The sequence below is a fragment of the Triticum dicoccoides genome, chromosome 5A, assembly GCF_002162155.2.
Source record: "Triticum dicoccoides isolate Atlit2015 ecotype Zavitan chromosome 5A, WEW_v2.0, whole genome shotgun sequence".
NCBI classification, from domain to species: Eukaryota; Viridiplantae; Streptophyta; class Magnoliopsida; order Poales; family Poaceae; genus Triticum; species Triticum dicoccoides.
The window spans coordinates 670,810,301-670,833,294 of record NC_041388.1 but is presented as its reverse complement, the minus strand read 5'-3'; positions in this window follow the sequence as shown (position 1 = coordinate 670,833,294).

Genomic DNA, 22,994 nt, shown 5'->3' with positions numbered 1-22,994 from the left:
TCCTCTCGTTTGACATAACTTACAAGCCACGGCGAGCTATCAAGTCGCAAGTTTTGGCCGACTTTGTCGTAGAATGGACGGAGGCCGAACTCCCTAAAGAGTACGACACATATTCAAACTGGGTCATGCACTTCGATGGCTCCAAAATGTTGGCCGGTCTAGGGGCTGGCGTCGTTTTGACGTCCCCCACAGGAGACACAGTTCAATATGTACTCCAGATAATGTACACAGACTCCAACAACGCAGCCGAATATGAGGCCCTTTTACATGGTCTCCGGATGGCAGTATCCATGGGCATTCAACGCCTAGAGGTGCGCAGGGACTCGAACCTCGCAATATCCCAAATAAATGGAGACTTTGATGCCAAGGATCCAAAAATGGCAGCTTATCGCAACACCGTCCTAAAAATGTCAGCTCGGTTCGAAGGGCTCGAATTTCACCATATAGCCCGGGAAAATAATCAGGCGGCAGATGTCCTGGCACGCATCGGCGCAAAACGCGATGTAGTCCCCCCCCCCCAACATCTTCTTGGAAAGGCTGTTCAAGCCGTCCGTAGTATGGGAAGGGGAACCTGGCAATAGCAGCCCAGACCCAACCGCACTGCCCGACAGCGAACACTCTGACACAATTGGAGGCTCTGCCAATGAAATAACACCCTCAGCCCACGTAATAATGGCCGTCATCGCCCCGTGGACAGAACCATTCCTCTCCTACCTTACCAGGCAGGAATTCCCTGAGGACCAAAATGAGGCACGCTGCATAGTGCGGCGATCTAAAGCCTATAAAGTCCATGAGGGAGAGCTTTATAGGAAAAGCACTACCGGAGTCCTTCAAAGGTGCATCTCCGAAGAGGAAGGGCGGAACCTCCTGGCTAAAATTCATGCCGGACTCGGCGGACATCACGCTGCAGCTCGGTCCCTTGTAAGCAAGGCCTTCCGTATAGGCTATTATTGGCTGACGGCCCGGGCAGACGCCCAGGACTTAGTCCAACGATGCGTCGGTTGCCAGCTTTTTGCAAACCAAAGCCATATGACACCCACCGCCCTCCAAACTATTCCCATCACTTGGCCCTTCCCGGTCTGGGGGCTTGACATGGTTGGACCCCTTAAAGGCGGAACCCACAAGAAAAAATACTTACTGGTCATGGTGGATAAGTTCACCAAATGGATAGAAGCCAAGCCTGTTAAGACGGCTGAATCGGATCGGTGATAGACTTTATATCCGGGGTTGTACACCGTTACGACGTCCCCCACAGCATCATCACTGATAACGGCATGAACTTTACGGCCGATGAGGTAAAACTCTGGTGCAAAAACATGGGCATCAAGCTCGATTATGCTTCCGTCTATCACCAACAAACCAACAGCCAGGTCGAACGTGCAAATGGTCTTATCATGAGCGGCATCAAACCCAGATTAGTACGGTCCCTTAAGGAATCTAATACGCACTGGGTAGAGGAGCTCGACTCCGTACTCTGGGGGCTGCGGACCATGCCGAATCGCACCACCGGATACACACCATTCTTCATGGTGTACGACGCAGAGGCAGTTTTGCTCTGCGACATAATTCATGACTCACCTCAAGTGCGCATATATGAAGAAAGAGAAGCCGAGCTCGATCGGCAGGACAGTTTGGACGCCTTGGAGGAAGAGCATGACGTGGAAAAGCCCGTTTCACATTCTATCAACAGCAGGCTCGAAGATACCAAAGCAGAGAAGTACGGGCCAAAAATTACAACGTTGGTGAATTAGTTCTACGCCTGCCAGAGAAGAAAAAGGACAAACTCAAGCCCAAGTGGGAAGGTCCCTTCATAATTGACCAAGTCCTAACTGGTGGAGCGTACCGCCTGCAAGATGCATCGGATAACCGACTCGAGCCGAACCCATGGAACGCAGCCCGTCTACGAAGAGTCTATGCCTAGCGTCGGACTCTGTGTCCGTCTCCTTCCTCTGTCCATTTTTTATATACTTTATGTCTTACATTTCTCTCCTTCTCCTCTCTCTCTTATAGCCTTTAAAGGCTCATAAAGTGACACACTATCCGCGCTCATTAAACCTGGGGGCTTCTTTAAACAGAAGCTTATTTATACGGGCTTCATGCCCAACACATGTGTCACACTTTCGCATGTACCTTTTATTCGCCATTATATGCATCGATATGACTTAAGTTTTGGCCAAGCTGGGTTGCCTGGCTCCTGTGCTTACCCCTACGTTCCCGATTGTTCGGCTAGGTGGTAAAGGGAGCACCTCTGCGATTGTTACTACCGGGTCAGCCGGATGTGTACCTCAGACTGGGTGAAGCCGAAAGCTAGCGTTCTTAAGGGAATATTCAGTCGGTGAACTAAAGATGATCTTTTCTTTCACTTATTTATCTATACGCCCCCAGATGTTTTTCCTACGTCTCTTTTTGCAGAATGGACATGCACTTTAGGGCATGCCTCCCAGGGAAAGGAACCCCTAACTGAACTATTCTCCCTGGAAGATGTTTCTTACTAACCATGTAATATAACGTAACTAGTTGGGCACTTGTCTGTTCAAGCACTAATGACCCCTACGCCTGGTCTCCATGCATACCCCGGTTCTTACATAACCGGGAAGGTATTCGGACACACTCCGGACCGTCAGGTCCCGAGGTTGAAGCGAAAAGGTCGGCCATGACAAACGATCTACAATCCGGCTAGAAGGCATTACACATGTCAATTAAAATTACATAGTCAATCTGACTGATTGTATTCCTCTTCAATCCCATCTAACAGGCTGTCTAGTTTACAGTCCTGTTGGGAATACTTTGCGGCCAACTCTACTTGGCCATATACTAAGCTCATAGGGATCTCCTTCCCATCGGGCCCTACATAACAGATGATCCTTAAATCAGTTATTCTAACTGTTTCAAGTCTCGGGGGCTACTGGTATACATATATAATTACCAAAATTTTCTTACCCGTATGTCTTTCACATACTGCTCCGTGGCTCTGGCTAGACCATTTTGAGCGGCACGGAGGTACGCGTCTCCCGGATTGAAGGCATCCAATGCCTCTTGGGAGAAACAAGCGTCGCAAAGAACAGTCCGGCGACGCTTGTGGTTCATGGCACTCTCCACCTCAGAATTGGTGGCAGACAGCCTGTCCGCATCCTCTGTCGGAGGAGCGTCCGGTGCGCACCTTGTGTTCGCCTCTGCTTCCGGACCAGGCTTTGGAGCCTAGCTGGTGGAGGCGTGATTGGCAACCTCTCCGGATATAGTCCGGCGAGGTCTCTTCGTCCTGAATAAAGCACGAGCGTTAATATGCCTTGAAGGAATAACACCTGGGAATAGGATGGCGCGCTATACCTTTGCGCCGGCATCTTAGTCCGGACCGCACTTCTTTTCAGCCCGTGGGGCCTCGCCGCCCCTCGTTGGCTAGTCGCCGCAGGCTCGGCCTCCCGTCTCAAGGACCTCCCCTGCAAAACATGGTTGTCATACGGCAGTCAAAAACACGCGAGGACAGATCCCTTTTCAAAGTGCTGGGACTTCGGTCTCAGTTACCTGTGAGGCTGGGAGTAACCCTGGGTAATCGGCCGTAATGGCCACCAAGGTGGTGTCCTTGCTCAATTGATGAAATACCCCATCAATCAGCTCCACAAATAAGACCGGATCCTCTTGAGAGGACGGGTCGAGGGACCTTCCTGGGTCCTCGGGTTGTGGAGGAGGGCTGTTTATTTCTTTAATAGCCTGGCGCAGTTCCTGCGTTGAAGTCGTTAGACTGAATATTTAACAATGGGAATATGAAACGGATGGGCAAGTAAAAGTGACCACTTACCCAGCTTGGGGGATTGTACATAGAAAATCCACCCTGTGGGTTGACGCGGAGAAATTCCTCCTCTTCTCCCTTGTACAAAGTGGACAAGATCTTTAGTAGAGCGGCAGCGGAATCCGGCCCCTTACGGCCGTAACGGGTGGCGTCGTCCTCCCCGTTAAAGTCCCACATGGGGTGGCCTCTATACTGAAGCGGCTGCACCCCCCGCATGATGCTTTCGGCCATAACCCTGATCATGGTCAGTCCGGAATGGGCTAACAATCTTATCCGGCCCATCAGGTAAATGACGTCCCTGTCACTTTCCCTCCGAGGGCTCTGTGGACGCCAGCTTAGGCGCTTCTTTAGGGGAGCACTGTCGAACTCAGGGAAGGCGATCCGGATAGGATCCGACAGCGGGACGTCCTCTATATAAAACCATTCCGAAGGCCAGTCTTCGGACGCCTTCTTTGGGGTTCCGGATAGATATCCGGTCCCGGCGATGCGCCACACTTCGGCTCCGCCCACTTGATATATTGACCCCTCCTTAGAGCGGGGCACAAGGCAGAATAGCCTTTTCCACAGCGCGAAATGAGCCTCGCAGCCCAAAAACAGCTCGCAAAGGGCTACGAAGCCCGCGATATGCAATATGGAGGCAGGCGTGAGGTTGTGCAGCTGGAGGCCATAGAACTCCAGAAGACCCCGGAGAAACAGATGAATTGGAAATCCGAGCCCTCTTATTAAGTAAGGGGCAAGGCATACCCGCTCTCCTTTGGAGGGATTGGGGGCGCTCTCCACTTGCTCTCCGCCATTATAGGTGGCAAGTCCGGCTCGAACCGGGACCATATAGGCCGGTGGGAGAAATCCCTTGGTCTGGAGCTTCACTAGCTCGCTGTGCGGGATGGAGCACCTCTTCCAATCTCCGGGCTGAGGGCTGGAAGGGCGAGAGGAGGAGTTGCGGCGGCTGGCCATGATAGAATGGACCTCTGTCGGATACGCTCCGATCAATACTCGCGGAAGGGAGAAGGTGTGGTTTGGATCTAAATCCTCGTCCCCTTAAATAGGTGGCTCATTCACGCAGCTAGGGGTGTAAATATAAAAAACACCCTGACTTTTCGTATTTGTTTGACACGTGGAAAACAGCTATTATTGGGCGTAGAAGCCAAGGAGCACTACATTTACAAGAAACCGGACACTATTCAACAGGTACACGGAATTTGGAGGAGAACCCACCTTGCAATGCCGAAGACAATCTGCGCGCCGGACGCGTCGTCATTGAAGCCTGGTTCAGGGGCTACTGAGGGAGTCCTGGATTAGGGGGTGTCCGGATGGCCGGACTATACCTTCGGCCGGACTCCTGGACTATGAAGATACAAGATTGAAGACTTTGTCCCGTGTCCGGAAGGGACTTTCCTTGGCGTGGAAGGCAAGCTTGGCGATACGGATATGTAGATCTCCTACCATTGTAACCGACTATGTGTAAACCTAGCCCTCTCCGGTGCCTATATAAACCGGAGAGTTTTAGTCCGTAGGACGAAGAACAATCATACCATAGGCTAGCTTCTAGGGTTTAGCCTCTCTGATCTCGTGGTAGATCTACTCTTGTACTACCCATATCATCAATATTAATCAAGCAGGACGTTGGGTTTTACCTCCATCAAGAGGGCCCGAACCTGGGTAAAACATCGTGTCCCCTGCCTCCTGTTACCATCCAACCTAGACGCACAGTTCGGGACCCCCTACCCGAGATCCGCCGGTTTTGACACCAACAGCCCCTATGTTATCGAAGAGATCTATCGTTCCGGTGCCATAAAAATCAACAACTTTGAAGGCACAAATGCAATGGTGGTAAACGGTCAAAGAATTAAACATTATATCTCAGGTAATCCCATAAATGTTGAAACCAATATTATTGAAACCATAACCCTGGAGGAATACATAAGAGACACTTTCAGAAACGTTTCAGACTCCGAAAAGGAATAGGTATGTGGTACGGTAAGTAAACCGACTCCAAAACAAATTTTAAGGCAATAATTCTCTGTTTTGGAATATTTAGAAAAATAGAAAAATAAGTAGCAGTCCGGGAAGGACACGAGGGCCCCACGAGGGTGGTGGGCGCGCCCTACCCCCCTGGGCGCGCCCCCTACCTCGTGAGCACCTCGTGTGCCTTCCGGACTCTGTTTTCTTGCACGTTACGTATTTTGGTCGGTAAAAATTCATTATATAATCTCCCGGGGGGTTTGACTCCCGTATCACGCAAACCTCCTATGTTCTTGTTTCGAGCTGTTTTCTGTCAGGGTTTTTCAGGCTAGGCATCATGTCGTCTCCCTCCTCCGACAATGGTGACAACGATGCTTGGCTAATGAAGATAGATCTAAAGAGGGAAGAACCCACGAGGGTCAACAAGGATGAAAGGATCAAGAAGACCACGGAGGATCAAGCTCCAGCAGCAAAAGACACCCTTCAAATTGATCATAACCTTCTTACCCCAACTGAGATCGAAGCTTTCAAGATGATCGAGTTAGCTCGTGTTCAAAACAAGTATCTCACACAAGAAAATATTTTTTTGAAGGAGCATATTGTTGCACTCAAGGGCATTATTCGCAAGCTGGAGGACCTCTTATGCTCGATGTGTGATTATCCGTCACTGCGACCTTCTTCACTGACAAAGGAGATATAATCACATGGGTATGGGCACTCCCCTTGGCAACTGCCAAGCTTGGGGGAGATGCCCCGGTATCGTATCACAATCACAACTCTTATCTTTACCGTTTTTCTTAGTTCGATCCTATTAGTAGTATCTTGATCTAGTAGAATAAAGTTTATGGCATGATCTAGTTTTGAGTTTTGCTTTATGATCTCTCTATGTAATCGAGTCCGTGAGCTATATATAATAAAGATTAGTGTTGAGTCAAGGGCTTGATTATTTTGCCATGATCTTGGGTGAATAAAAGAAAAGAGAAAAATAATAAAAAGAAAACAAAAAGTTCATATTGATCTTATTGAGAGTAATGACTTCACATAGAAAGAGTATGATGATTAAAAGTTGTTGGGAGTTGGCAAACATAGCTTTGATCATTGTTGCAATTAATAGGAAGTAATAAGGAAAGAGAGGTTTTCACATATAGATATATTATCATTGACATCTTTTATGATTGGGAGCACTCATTAAAATATGACATGCTAAAGAGTTGATGTTGGACAAGGAAGACAACGTAATGAGTTATGTATTTCTTATCTCTGAGATAAAGTATGTTGTCATGGACCCTCTAACTTGTTGAGCTTGCCTTTCCCCTCATGCTAGCCAAATTCTCAGCACCAAGTAGAAATACTACTTGTGCTTCCAAATACCCTTAAACCGGTTTTGCCATGAGAGTCCACCATATCTACCTATGGATTGAGTAAGATCCTTCAAGTAAGTTGTCATCGGTGCAAAGCAATAAAAATTGCTCTAAATATGTATGATTGATTGGTGTGGGAGAAATAAGCTTTATACGATCTTGTGATGTGGAAGTAATAAAAGCGACGGACTGCATAATAAAGGTTCATATCACAAGGGGCAATATAAAGTGACGTTCTTTCGCATTGAGATTTTATATATCCAACCATAAAAGCGCATGGCAACCTCCGCTTCCCTCTGCGAAGGGCCTATCCTTTATTATTATCTTCTACCTTATGCAAGAGTCATGGTGATCTTCACCTTTCCTTTTTCATTTTATTCTTTGGCAAGCTCAGCATGTTGGAAAGAACATGATATATATATATATATATATATATATATATATATATATATATATATATATATATATAAAATTGGATGTAGGGGAGCATGAACCATTATTGTCGACATTACCCTTGAGGTAAAAGGTTGTGGGGCAAAACTATAAGCCCCTATCTTTCTCTGTGTCCGATTAAAACTCCGTAACCACAAGTATCGTGTGAGTGTTAGCAATTATGGAGGACTAAATGATAGTTGAGTATGTGGACTTGCTTTTTAGCTCTGACATAGACTCTTTCCGATGTTATAATAAATTGCAATTGCTTCAATGATTGAGAATATAGTTTGTTGGAGCCCAATAAGGTTTATGATTTATACTTTTGCATTGTGAACAGATCATCACTTGAACATAAGTAATCATATGACAAAATCTATATATGTTGCTGTTATGAGAATAATCATGATGCCTTCATGTCCGTATTTTATTTTTATCGACGCCTCTACCTCTAAACATGAGGACATATTTATTGTTATCGGCTTTTCGCTTGAGGACAGGCGAGGTCTAAGCTTGGGGGAGTTGATACGTCCATTTTGCATCATGCTTTTATATCAATATTTATTGCATTATGGACTGTTATTTCACTTTATATCACAATACTTATGGCTATTTTCTCTTATTTTACAAGGTTTACATAAGGAGGGAGAATGCCGGCAGCTGGAATTTTGGTCTGGAAAAGGAGCAAATATTAGAGACCTATTATGCGCAAGTCCAAAAGTCCTGAAACTCCATGGAACGTCTTAAAAGAAATAAAGAAAAATCCACGCCAAAGATGAAGACCAGGGGCCCACACCCTGCTCACGAGGGTGGGGGGTGCCCCCCCTAGGGCGCCCCCTACCTCGTGGGCCCCCTGGTGGCTCTCCGATGCCCATCTTCTCCTACATGAGGTCTTTCGATGAGAAAAAAAGGAAGGAACTTTTCGGGATGAGACTCTGCCGCCACGAGGCGGAACCTTGGCGGATCCAATCTAGAGCTCCGGCAGAGTTGTTCTGCCGGGGAAACTTCCCACTCGGAGGGGGAAATCATCACCATCGTCATCACCAACGCTCCTCTCATCGGGAGAGGGCAATCTCCATCAACATCTTCACCAGCACCATCTCATCTCCAAACCCTAGTTCATCTCTTGTATCCAATTCTTGTCTCAAAGTCCGGGATTGGTGCTAGTAGGTTGCTAGTAGTGTTGATTACTCCTTGTAGTTGATGCTAGTTGGTTTAATTGGTGGAAGATCATATGTTCAGATCTTATATGCATATTATTACCCCTCTGATTATGAACATGAATATGCTTTGTGAGTAATTACGTTCGTTCCTGAGGACAAGGGAGAAGTCTTGCTATGAGTAGTCATGTGAATTTGGTATTCGTTTGATATTTTGACAAGATGTATGTTGTCTAGCCTCTAGTGGTGTTATGTGAACGTCGACTACATAACACTTCACCATTATTTGGGCCTAGAGGAAGGCATTGGGAAGTAATAAGTAGATGATGTGTTGCTAGAGTGATAGAAGCTTAAACCCTAGTTTATGCGTTGCTTCGTAAGGGGCTGATTTGGATCCATATGTTTCATGCTATGGTTAGGTTTACCTTAATACTTTTGTTGTAGTTGCGGATGCTTGCAATAGAGGTTAGTCATAAGTGGGATGCTTGTTCAAGTAAGAACAGCGCCCAAGCACCGGTCCACCAATCATATGAACCTGATGAAAACTAGCTTGACGATATTCCCAGGTGTCCTCGGGAGCGCTTTTCCTATTATAAGAGTTTGTTCCGGCTTGTCCTTTGCTACAAAAGGATTTGGCAATCTTGCTGCACTTTATTTACTTTTGTTACTTGTTGCTCATTACAATCTATCTTATCACAAAAACTATTTGTTACCACTTATTTCAGTACTTGCAGAGAATACCTTGTTGAAAACCGCTTATCATTTCCTTCTGCTCCTCGTTGGGTTCGACACTCTTACTTATCGAAAGGACTACGATAGATCCCCTATACTTGTGGGTCATCAATCATCATCATTAGCTTCCTCACTAATTGGCGTAGGAATCACTAGAACTGATTTCTGTGATGAACTACTTTCCAATAAGGGAGCAGGTACAATTACCTCATCAAGTTCTACTTTCCTCCCACTCACTTCTTTCAAGAGAAACTCCTTCTCTAGAAAGGATCCACTCTTAGCAACAAAGATCTTGCCTTCGGATCTGTGATAGAAGGTGTACCCAACAGTTTCTTTTGGGTATCCTATGAAGACACACTTCTCCGATTTGGGTTTGAGCTTATCAGGTTGAAACTTTTTCGCATAAGCATCGCAACCCCAAACTTTAAGAAACGACAGCTTCGGTTTCTTGCTAAACCACAGTTCATACGGTGTCGTCTCAACTGATTTTTATACGGTGCCCTATTTAGCATGAATGCAGTTGTCTCTAATGCATAACCCTAAAATGATAGTGGTAAATCAGTAAGAGACATCATAGATCGCACCATATCTAATAAAGTACGGTTACGACGTTCGGACACACCATTACATTTTGGTGTTCTAGGTGGCGTGAGTTGCGAAACTATTCCACATTGTTTCAAATGAAGATCAAACTCGTAACTCAAATATTTGTTTCCGCGATCAGATCATAGAAACTTTATTTTCTTCTTATGATGATTTTCCACTTCACTCTGAAATTCTTTGAACTTTTCAAATGTTTCAGACTTATGTTTCATCAAGTAGATATACCCATATCTGCTCAAAAGATCTATGAAGGTCAGAAAATAACGATACCCGCCGGGAGCCTCAACACTCATTGGACCGCACACATCAGTATGTGTTATTTCCAACAAGTTTGTTGCTCGCTCCATTTTTCGAAGAACGGAGTCTTAGTCATCTTGCCCATGAGGCATGGTTCGCAAGCATCAAGTGATTCATAATCAAGTGATTCCAAAAGTCCATCAGCATGGAGTTTCTTCATGCGCTTTACACCAATATGACCTAAACGGCAGTGCCACATATAAGTTGCACTATCATTATTAACTTTGCATCTTTTGGCTTCAATATTATGAATATGTGTATTACTACGATCGAGATTCAATAAACCATTTATATTGAGTGTATGACCATAGAAGGTTTTATTCATGTAGATAGAACAACAATTATTCTTTGACTTAAATGAATAACCGTATTTCAATAAACATGATCCAATCATATTTATGCTCAATGCAAACACCAAAGAACATTTATTTTAGGTTCAACACTAATCCCGAAGGTAAACGAGTGTGCAATGGTGATCTTATCAACCTTGGAATCACTTCCAACTCACATAATCACATCGCCCTTAACTAGTCTCTGTTTATTTTGCAACTCCCATTTCGAGTTACTACTCTTAGAAACTGAACCAGTATCAAATACTGAGGGGCTGCTATAAACACTAGTAAAGTACACATCAATAACATGTATATCAAATATACCTTTGTTCACTTTGTCATCCTTCTTATCCGCCAAGTATCTAGGGCAGTTCCACTTCCAGTGACCATTTCCTTTGCAGTAGAAGCGCTCAGTTTCAAGCTTGGGTCTAGCTTTGGGCTTATTCATGGGAGTGGCAACTTGCTTACCATTCTTCTTGAAGTTCCCTTTCTTTCCCTTGCCCTTTTCTTGAAACTAGTGGTCTTGTCAACCATCAACACTTGATGCTTTTCTTGATTTCTACCTTCGCCGATTTCAGCATCATGAAGAGCTCGGGAATCGTTTTGTGTCATCCTTTGCATATTATAGTTCATAACTAAGTTCCAGTAACTTGGTGATAGTGACTAGAGAACTCTGTCAATCACTATCTTATCTGGAAGATTAACTCCCACTTGATTCAAGCAATTGTAGTACCCAAACTATCTGAGCACATGCTCACTAGTTGAGCTATTCTCCTCCATCTTGTAGGCAAAGTACTGTCATAGGTCTCATACCTCTCGACACGGGCATGAGTCCGAAATACAAATTTCAAATCTTGGAACATCTTATATGCTCCGTGGCGTTCAAAACATTTTTGAAGTCCCAGTGTAACATCCCAAATTTTCAATTTGGAATGTTATACACTAGATCATCATTGCATATCATATTTTATTACATTTTGGTTGATCCTAGAAATTTCACGCAACTCAAGGACCCACGGAGAGAGTTGGGGATTTCGTTATTTTCATATTTGAGTTGTCTCATTTTTTGAAAATAGGATCATTTGATTTTATTTATTTTATCTTCAATTATTTCTATTACAAAAATAAGAGAGAGGGAATAAAATGACTTTCCCAAAATAAAGAAATATTAAGGATTTAATAAAAAATCATTTAAGATTATATTTGGTTTTATTTGCTATTTTATTTAAATTTAGGAAAAATGCGCGTTTCTCAAAATTGCATTCAGGCCCCAAATAAATTTTCATCCTGTGCGGCTTGATTTTAGAAGCGAGGGAAATTTTATTTCGGGATTTTTGGAGTCCGTTTAGTATTTCTTTTGTTTTTTTCTTCCGAGCGTAATTATTTAAAAAAAACGTCCGAACCGACCTTGGGCCGTAACCGACCAGGACTCTCCTGGCCGGGCCTCTTATAAGCCTCGCCCCCACCTCGGCCGAAGCCCAACTCGCCGCCGCCCAAAAACCCTAACCCTAGCCGGCCCGAGCCGCCGCCGCCGCCGCCCCGCGCCGCCGCCTCGCCGCGGCCGTCGCGGGAGTTGCCGGAGGTATTTTTCGCCTCCGTTTTTTCTCGAAAAACCGTTCGGTTTTTCTGACAGTTTTGTTCGTTTTTTTAGTTTCGTTTTTTTAAAATAGATCGGTTTTTCCGGTTTATTTAAATAGTGAGCGTTCGTCCGTTCGTTCGTTTTAACAAAAGTTCGTCGTTTTTCTTTTTCTTGGATTAAATCCGCGATTTTTCTGATCGCGATCTCTGATCCAATTTTCGTTTTAGTCTAACTTTTCGCTCGTTTATCGGAATCAGGCGATTCAAGCGCCTGGAGCTTCGTCTCGAAACCCTCTTTCCGTTTAACCAACTCAAACAAATTTTTGCCACTGTAAAAATTTCCCTAGATCCAGAATAGTAAATGAAGCCTGTTTCTTTTGCCGTTTGTCTTTCGTTGCTTCGTTCGATTTGATTCTTTTTGCCAACCCGAGTTCTTAAGTTGAACTTTCTGGTTAGATATCTTATTTGAGTTTTACCTGTGCATTAGTTGAGTACTTATTGTATGCTTGTTTGTTTGCGATAGAGTACCCAGAGTGCGCCGCTTGCTACTTCGAATCGCTAGATCTCCCGGATCATCAGCAAGGCAAGTAACACTTTGATCGTTTTCCCTCTACCTAGTTTTATTGCATTAGATCAATCCTCACACATTGCATGATTAGGATCTAATTAAATTGTGGGTTCGGGAAGTAGTTGAGGTAGTACCTATTACCTGTTTATTATCAAACCTTTGGGAGTTACTTCTATGTTTGCTATGTATGCCATGCTATGCTAGTAGACGTGGATTGGGTGAGTGTATCCATGACAGATGTGAGATTGTTAATTAATGGTTTATCTAAGGTGGCAACTTAAACACACATCTGGGTGGATTGAGGTACCTGGGTATTCCAGGATTGCATGTTTTCTTTTGGACCGCCACCCAGGCTCAAAGGGATCATGAGATTATTCATGCTAGAAACTTCCGTGTGCAGCCACAAGCTATTATGGGCTCTAGCATAGTTGACTAAGTCGTGCGAACTCTTACAGTGGTAGACTAGCAGATGTAGGGGAAAGTAGGTGTAACTGTCTACCCATCGTAAGGTGCTAGCGCTTCTGAAAGACTATGTCTCGGTCATCCGTCTTCTCAAACACCATGCAGTGCGAGAAACCAAACGGAGGTGATCGAGTCTTGTGGGGAAAAGTGCACAAACCTCTGCAAAGTGTATAAACTAATCATGATTAGCCGTCTCCCCGGTTATGGACATCTTGAGTATCTAGTACCTGGATTATTATGTGAATCTCAACATGTTACTCTAAATTAATTTTGTTGGGTTTTGTTTAATGATGATGCTTAATTGGGATTGAGAATGTTGTCAACCATTCTCAATGTTTAACAACTACCATGATAGTTAAATAAAATTTATTCCTTTGCAGTAGAGAAAAATTGGCTTTACGCAAAACTGTAACCATAGAGCTTTCCACCAGCCAAATATGCATGTAGAATAGCTGTTTCATTCCATTACTCTCTATGTGTTACTTTGCCACCATATTCCATGTGCTGATCCGTTTCGGGCTGCAACGTTAATGTTGCAGACTTTTCAGATGACGATTAAGGAGTTTTTAGGTCGTGGTTCTATACTCAGTGATGCCGTTGGAGTTGATGGACTCACTTATCTTCCAAGCCTTCCGCTCTTATCGTTATTAGATGGCCTTAAGCCATATCTATTGTAATAAGTTCTCTTTTGAGACATTCGATGTAATAAATGTGTGATTGCTACTCTGTTATAAATCCTTCAAGTAGTGTGTGGTGTCAGCATTACTGATCCAGGGATGACACCTGAGCACAGAGATTGGACCGTTTGAGGTCTGGTCGCTACAAGATGGTATCAGAGCACACGCTGACAGTAGGACGCGACCACTAAGCTAAAGACCTAGATCACTACTCACTCTCTTCTCTTTCTGACTTCTCATCTTTTCTACTCTTTTAGGATGGCGGATGCAAGGAACAAGTTCACGCAACCGGATGAAGATACACCCTTTGGACGTCACTTGAAGGAAGTCACTAGATACATGAACATAGGAGTACCAAGCTTCACCGAGACCTACAACGCCACTCTACCTGAAGAAGAGCGCTGGATGATTCAAGTTCAAGTACCAGGAAGGACATTCATGCCAGTCACTGAGCCCATAAAGTTTTCATTTGATGCACCAACTTGGAGTCTAGGAAAGAGCATGGCAGCTCACATCGCCATGGGACGTATTGGAGAAGTCTACCGCAATGATCTCAAGGATACTATCTACCAGATTTGTGGGCGCCGAGATGAGCACTGGGAGATGATCAGCACCAGAAAGGATAGATCAGTTGCAGCTTTTATCCAGGAGTTAAACCAGCACATTCGACGTCAGGAAAACCAGATGTGCGCCGACATGATAGACCTGAAGAAGGCAAAGACAAGAATCAAGGAACTGGAATAAGAACTCAACGCTACATGTGAGGATTATGAAGAGGAAATTGAAGTATTAGTGGACAAGAATGCCGACTTAACAATGAAGATCAGAATATTCATGGGAGGCCCTACACCGGTAGAAGAAGACGAAGAACTCAAGGAGATTCGCCCGGAAGACTACATCATCATCGACGACTGACTCGGACCCAGACAATAGCAACAATGACTATGTTGGTGAAGCTGGAGCAGATATCATGGAGTCTGCAACTGAAGAATATTCCTAGTAGACCACCTCATTAGTAGTAGTAGTCCACCATGTAAATATAGTAGTCCGACCACTTTTGCGATAGTTAGATCGTTTGTATGCCCTTGTTTGATTGATTGAATGAAGTGAATTGTTTGCTTTTGCCTCATGAGCATATGGGTAGTGTTTTCTCTCTAGACCCCTCTCTATTCTTAAACCTCATCTTTTTTAAACCTCAGATGCCTCCAAGACGTGACCCCGGATTTACTTTCCCACCGGAGCTCACCCAGTTGATCCAGCAACAGAACACATTGATGCAGTTGTTAGTCCAGAATCAGAATCAGGGGAACAACAACAACAACCCACCACCACCACCACCTGTTGATCACTTAGCCCGTTTTCTTAGGCTGAATCCGCTGGTGTTTTCCAGTAGCACCGAGCTGATAGTAGCAGATGATTGGCTCCGCAAGACAGCAAGGGAGTTGACCATGGCAGGATGCACAGATGCGGAAAAGGTGAAGTTTGCCGCACATCAGCTTGAAGGACCCGCAGCATCATGGTGGGAGAATTTCACAGCCACTTTCCCTGTCGACACTGTCACGTGGGACCAGTTTCAGCAGGCTTTTCGAACTGCCCATGTTTGAGCAGGAGCTATGGCCATAAAGAAGCGAGAGTTTCGCAACTTGCGCCAAGGAGGACGAACAGCTGGCCAGTATGTGGAGGACTTTAGTAAATTAGCACGTTATGCCCCAGATGACGTTTCTACAGATGCAGCTAAACATGAGAAGTTTCTGGAAGGACTGAATGATGAGTTGAGCATGCAGTGGATGGTAGCCACCTTCAACAACTACCAGGAGTTGGTAGATCATGCTCTTATGATTGAAGGGAAGCAGCAGCAGATTGAGAACCGCAAGAGGAAGTATGGACAAGGGAAGCACACTTCAGGAGCTCAGCAGAAGCCACGTTTTACCCCTAGACCGGGAGGACATTTTCAGCATACCCATGGAGGAGGTAGCTCGCACAATCACAATGGCACCAAGAATGGTAATGGGAATGGAGGAAGCAACGGCCAGAACCGCACCAACCCAGCGACCCCAGCTAAGAGAGACCTGAGCCAAGTCACTTGTTTCAAGTGCCAGAAGACCAGACATTATGCCAATGAATGTCCTGAATCTCAAAATGGAAACGGCAATGGAAGCTCTGGGAAGAAGCCGAACCCTTCCAACAGGGGACAAGTGAACCACGTTAACGTGGAGGAGGTTGAAGAGCAGTCGGATGTTGTAATCGGTAAGTTTTTGGTTAAGTCATTTACAGCACTCATTCTTTTCGATACTGGTGCATCACATTCATATATATCAAGGGGATTTGTGGATAAGTATAACCTGCCCACCAAAGTTCTTAGAACACCTATGTTAGTAAGCTCACCAGGAGCGGAGTATATGCCTAGCCAAGGATGTTTTCAAGTGCCATTAAGTATAGCTAGGCATGTGTTCCCCTCGGATTTGATAATATTGGAATCACAAGGTTTGGATGTAATTCTGGGTATGGATTGGTTGTCGATGTATGGAGGAAACATCGATTGCGCCAGTAAGTCAATCTTGCTTACCACCCCAGAAGGGAGAAGGATCAAGTATGTATCCCGGCATGTGCCGAAGAGGACCCAAGTAAATTGTTTAACAGGAGTTGTGCAGGAGGAAGTACCAGTAGTGAAGGATTTCCCCGAAGTATTTCCAGAAGAATTGCCAGGCATGCCACCAGATAGAGATATTGAGTTTTTGATTGAGCTTTTGCCAGGCACAGGGCCAATATCTAAGAGACCATATAGGATGTCTGCAAAGGATTTGGTGGAGATTAAGAAGCAGATTAAGGAGTTACTAGGTAAAGGATATATTCGCCCAAGTTCTTCGCCTTGGGGATCGCCAGTACTTCTAGTGGAGAAGAAGGATGGATCGTTAAGGATGGTTGTCGACTATCGAGGACTGAATGAAGTAACCATCAAGAACAAGTACCCACTACCAATGATCAATGATCTGTTTGATCGATTGCAAGGAGCTAAGGTGTTTTCCAAGATTGATCTACGATCAGGATACCACCAGTTGAAGATTCGAGAACAGGATATACCCAAGACGGCTTTTACCACCAGGTATGGGCTGTACGAGTATACCGTTATGTCATTTGGTCTGACTAACGCACCTGCATATTTTATGAACATGATGAACAAAGTGTTTATGGAGTTCTTGGATAAGTTCGTCGTGGTGTTCATTGATGATATCCTGGTTTACTCGAAGAATGAAGAGGAGCATAAGGAGCATTTGCGTTTGGTTCTTGGAAAGCTTAGAGAACATCAATTATATGCCAAATTTAGCAAATGTGAGTTTTGGTTGAAAGAAGTTGGATTTCTCGGACACGTTATATCCGGAGAAGGTATAGCAGTAGATCCCACTAAAGTTGATACCGTGACCAAGTGGGAAGCGCCAACCACAGTTGGAGAGATCCGGAGTTTTCTTGGACTCACAGGATACTACCGGAGGTTCATTGAGAATTTCTCAAAGATTGCGAAGCCTATGACGGAGTTGTTGAAGAAGGATACCAAGTTCATATGGACTAAGGAATGTGAGGCTAGTTTTCAGGAGTTGAAGAAACGTTTGGTTACCTCACCAGTGTTGATTTTACTGGATCAAACCAAGGATTATGAGGTGTATTGTGACGCTTCACGTCGAGGACTTGGAGCAGTGCTTATGCAGGAAGGAAGAGTTGTTTCATATTCCTCGCGACAACTTAAGCCTCATGAGTTGAATTATGCTACGCATGATTTGGAGTTAGCAGCCGTAGTGCATGCATTGAAGACTTGGAGACATTTTCTCATTGGAAACCATTGCGAGGTGTACACGGATCACAAGAGTTTGAAGTATATCTTCACGCAGAAGGAGTTGAACCTCAGACAAAGGAGATGGTTGGAGCTCATCAAGGATTATGATATGAAATTGCATTATCACCCCGGAAAGGCTAATGTAGTAGCTAATGCGTTGAGCCGCAAGAGTCATGTTAACACCCTAATGACGGGAGATTTACCAAGGGAGTTAACTGAAAATCATCGAGAGCTATGTTTGGAAATAGCCCCAAAAGGTTATGTAGCAGCATTGGAGATTCAGTCTATGTTGATGGATAAGATCAGAGAAGCTCAAAAGACTGACAAGGAGATTGCGTCTATTAAGGAGAAAATGAGCAAAGGAAAAGCTAAGGGATTTCGTGAGGATGAGCACGATACCTTATGGTTTGAAGACCGTGTTTATGTGCCTAATGATTCGGAGATCAGGAAGTTAATTTTACAAGAGGCCCATGATTCACCGTATTCGATTCACCCCAGAAATACCAAGATGTATTTGGATTTGAAGGATATTTTCTGGTGGACCAGAATGAAGAAGGATATTGCGGAGTATGTAGCAGTTTGTGATGTATGTCAGAGAGTAAAGGCAGAGCATCAGAAACCAGCAGGATTGCTACATCCATTGCCGATACCCGAATGGAAGTGGGATAAGCTAGGCATGGATTTTATCACGGGATTGCCCAGAACTCGTTCAGGCTATGACTCGATTTGGATTGTAGTCGATCGTTTGACAAAGGTAGCTCATTTCATTCCAGTGAAGACTACCTATACCAGTGCAAAGTTGGCAAAGATATACATGACTAGAATCGTATGTCTGCATGGAGTTCCAAGGAGCATAGTATCAGACAGAGGAACCCAGTTTACCTCAAAGTTCTGGAATCAATTTCATGAAACTTTGGGAACCAGACTGGAGTTTAGCACAGCTTTCCACCCACAGACAGATGGACAGACTGAGAGAGTCAATCAGATTTTGGAGGATATGCTAAGAGCTTGTGCGCTAAATTACGGATCTAGTTGGGATGAGAATTTGCCATATGCAGAGTTCTCTTACAACAACAGCTATCAATCCAGTTTGAAGATGGCCCCTTTCGAAGCCTTGTACGGAAGGAGGTGCAGGACCCCATTGTCCTGGGATGAAGTTGGAGACCGCCAGTTGTTTGGACCGGATCTGATAAAGGAGTCTGAACAGAAAGTGAAATTGATTCGCGATAGGCTCAAGGTAGCCCAATCCAGACAGAAGAGCTACGCAGATTCGAAAAGCAAGGAGACCGTTTACGAAGTCGGAGACCGAGTTTATCTTCGAGTATCTCCACTTCGAGGAGTTAAGCGCTTTGGAGTTAAAGGAAAGTTAGCGCCACATTTTGTAGGCCCATACAAGGTTTTGGAGTGTATGGGAGAAGTTGCCTATAAGTTGGAATTGCCCGAAGGATTGTCAGCAGTTCACAACATGTTCCATGTTTCCCAGTTGAAGAAGTGCCACGCAGAGATGGCTGACATACCACTGAGAGATACGGTACCACTGGAAGCAATTCAGTTGGACAGTGATTTGACATATGAGGAGAAACCAGTTAAGATTCTAGAGTATGCCAGTCGAGTCACCCGTAGCAAGGTTATCAAGTTTTGTAAGGTTCAGTGGAGCCACCACACGGAGGATGAAGCCACCTGGGAACGAGAGGAAGATTTGCTGAAGGACCACCCTCACCTATTTGCTAGCCAACCCGAATCTCGAGGGCGAGATTCATCTTAAGGGGGGTAGGTTTGTAACATCCCAAATTTTCAATTTGGAATGTTATACACTAGATCATCATTGCATATCATATTTTATTGCATTTTGGTTGATCCTAGAAATTTCACGCAACTCAAGGACCCACGGAGAGAGTTGGGGATTTCGTTATTTTCATATTTGAGTTGTCTCAAATTTTGAAAATAGGATCATTTGATTTTATTTATTTTATCTTCAATTATTTCTATTACAAAAATAAGAGAGAGGGAATAAAATGACTTCCCAAAATAAAGAAATATTGAGGATTTAATAAAAAGTTCATTTAAGATTTTATTTGGTTTTATTTGCTATTTTATTTGAATTTAGGAAAAATGCACGTTTTTCAAAATTGCATCTAGGCGCCAAATAAATGTTCATCATGTGCGGCTTGATTTTAGAAGCCGGGGAAAATTTTTATTTCGGGATTTTTGGAGTCCGTTTAGTATTTCTTTTGTTTTTTTCTTCCGAGCGTAATTATTTAAAAAAACGTCTGAACCGACCTTGGGCCGTAACCGACCAGGACTCTCCTGGCCGGGCCTCTTATAAGCGGCGCCCCCACCTCGGCCGAAGCCCAACTCGCCGCCGCCCAAAAACCCTAACCCTAGCCGGCCCGAGCCGCCATCGCCGCTGCCGCCTCGCCGCCCCGCGCCGCCACCTCGCCACCGCCGCCGCCGTCGCCGGAGTTGCCGGAGGTATTTTTCGCCTCCGGTTTTTCTCGAAAAACCGTTCGGTTTTTCCGACGGTTTTGTTCGTTTTTTTAGTTTCGGTTTTTTAAAATAGATTGGTTTTTCCAGTTTATTTAAATAGTGAGCGTTTGTCCGTTCGTTCGTTTTAACAAAAGTTCGTCGTTTTTCTTTTTCCCGGATTAAATCCGCGATTTTTCTGATCGCGATCTCTGATCGCGATCTCTGATCGCGATCTCTGATCCGATTTTCGTTTTAGTCTAACTTTTCGCTCGTTTATCGGAATCAGGCGATTCAAGCGCCTGGAGCTTCGTCTCGAAACCCTCTTTCCGTTTAACTAACTCAAACAAATTTTTGCCACTGTAAAAATTGCCCTAGATCCAGAATAGTAAACGAAGCTTGTTTCTTTTGTCGTTTGTCTTTCGTTGCTTCGTTCAATTTGATTCTTTTTGCCAACCGGAGTTCTTAAGTTGAACTTTCTGGCTAGATATCTTATTTGAGTTTTACATGTGCATTAGTTGAGTACTTATTGTATGCTTGTTTGTTTGCGATAGGGTACCCGGAGTGCACCGCTTGCTACTTCGAATCGCTAGGTTTCCCGGATCATCAGCAAGGCAAGTAACACTTTGATCGTTTTCCCTCTACCCAGTTTTATTGCATTAGATCAATCCTCACACATTACATGATTAGGATCTAATTAAATTGTGGGTTCGGGAAGTAGTTGAGGTAGTACCTATTACCTGTTTATTATCAAACCTTTGGGAGTTACTTCTACATTTGCTATTTATGCCATGCTATGCTAGTAGACGTGGATTGGGTGAGTGTATCCATGATAGATGTGAGATTGTTAATTAATGGTTTATCTAAGGTGGCAACTTAAACACACATCTGGGTGGATTGAGGTACCTGGGTATTCCAGGATTGCCTGTTTTCTTTTGGACCACCACCCAGGCTCAAAGGGATCATGAGATTATTCATGCTACAAACTTCCGTGTGCAGCCACAAGCTATTATGGGCTCTAGCATAGTTGACTAAGTCGTGCGAACTCTTACAGTGGTAGACTAGCAGATGTAGGGGAAAGTAGGTGTAACGTTCTACCCATCGTAAGGTGCTAGCGCTTCTGAAAGACTATGTCTCGGTCATCCGTCTTCTCAAACACCATGTAGTGCGAGAAACCAAACAGAGGCAATCGAGTCTTGTGGGGAAAAGTGCGCAAACCTCTGCAGAGTATATAAACTAATCATGATTAGTCGTGTCCTCGGTTATGGACATCTTGAGTATATAGTACCTGGATTATCATGTGAATCTCAACATGTTACTCTAAATTAATTTTGTTGGATTTTGTTTAATGATGATGCTTAATTGGGATTGAGAATGTTGTCAACCATTCTCAATGTTTAACAACTACCATGATAGTTAAATAAAATTTATTCCTTTGCAGTAGAGAAAAATTGGCTTTACGCAAAACTGTACCCATAGAGCTTTCTACTAGCCAAATATGCATGTAGAATAGCTGTTTCATTCCATTACTCTCTATGTGTTACTTTGCCAGCATATTCCATGTGCTGACCCGTTTCGGGTTGCAACGTTAATGTTGCAGACTTTTCAGACGATGATTAAGGAGTTTTTAGGTCGTGGTTCTATACTCAGTGATGCCATTGGAGTTGACGGACTCACTTATCTTCCAAGCCTTCCGCTGTTATCGTTATTAGATGGCCTTAAGCCATATCTATTGTAATAAGTTCTCTTTTGAGACATTCGATGTAATAAGTGTGTGATTGCTACTCTGTTATAAATCCTTCAAGTACTGTGTGGTGTCAGCAATACTGATCCAGAGATGACACCTGAGCACAGAGATTAGACCGTTTGAGGTCTGGTCGCTACACCCAGTTCTAAGCCGTAAAGCATGGCGCACTAAACTATCAAGTAGTCATCATACCGAGCTTGCCAAACGTTCATAACATCTGCCTCTGCTCCTGCAATAGGTCCGTCACCTAGTGGTGCATCAAGGACATAATTCTTCTGTGCAGCAATGAGGATAATCCTCAGATCGCGGAGCTAGTCCGCATCATTGCTACTAACATCTTTCAACATAGATTTCTCTAGGAACATATCATAAATAAAACGGGGAAGCTATACGCCATAGATATGCAAATACTATTAGGACTAAGTTCATGATAAATTTAAGTTCAATTAATCATATTACTTAAGAACTCCCACTTAGATAGACATCCCTCTTGTCATCTAAATGATCACGTGATCCATATCAACTAAACCATGTCCGATCATCACGTGAGATGGAGAAGTTTTCAATGGTGAACATCACTATGTTGATCATATCTACTATATGATTCATGCTTGACCTTTCGGTCTCAGTGTTTCGAGGCCATATCCGCATATGCTAGGCTCGTCAAGTTTAACCCGAGTATTCTGCGTGTGCAAAACTGGCTTGCACCCGTTGTATGTGAATGTAGATCTTATCACACCCGATCATCACGTGGTGTCTCGACACGACGAACTGTCGCAACGGTGCATACTCATGGAGAACACTTATACCTTGAAATTTTAGTAAGGGATCATCTCATAATGCTACCGTCGTACAAAGCAAAATAGGATGCAGAAAAGATAAACATCACATGCAATCAAAATATGTGACATGATATGGCCATCATCATCTTGTTCCTTTGATCTCCATCTCCAAAGTACCGTCATGATCTCCATCGTCACTGGCATGACACCATGATCTCCATC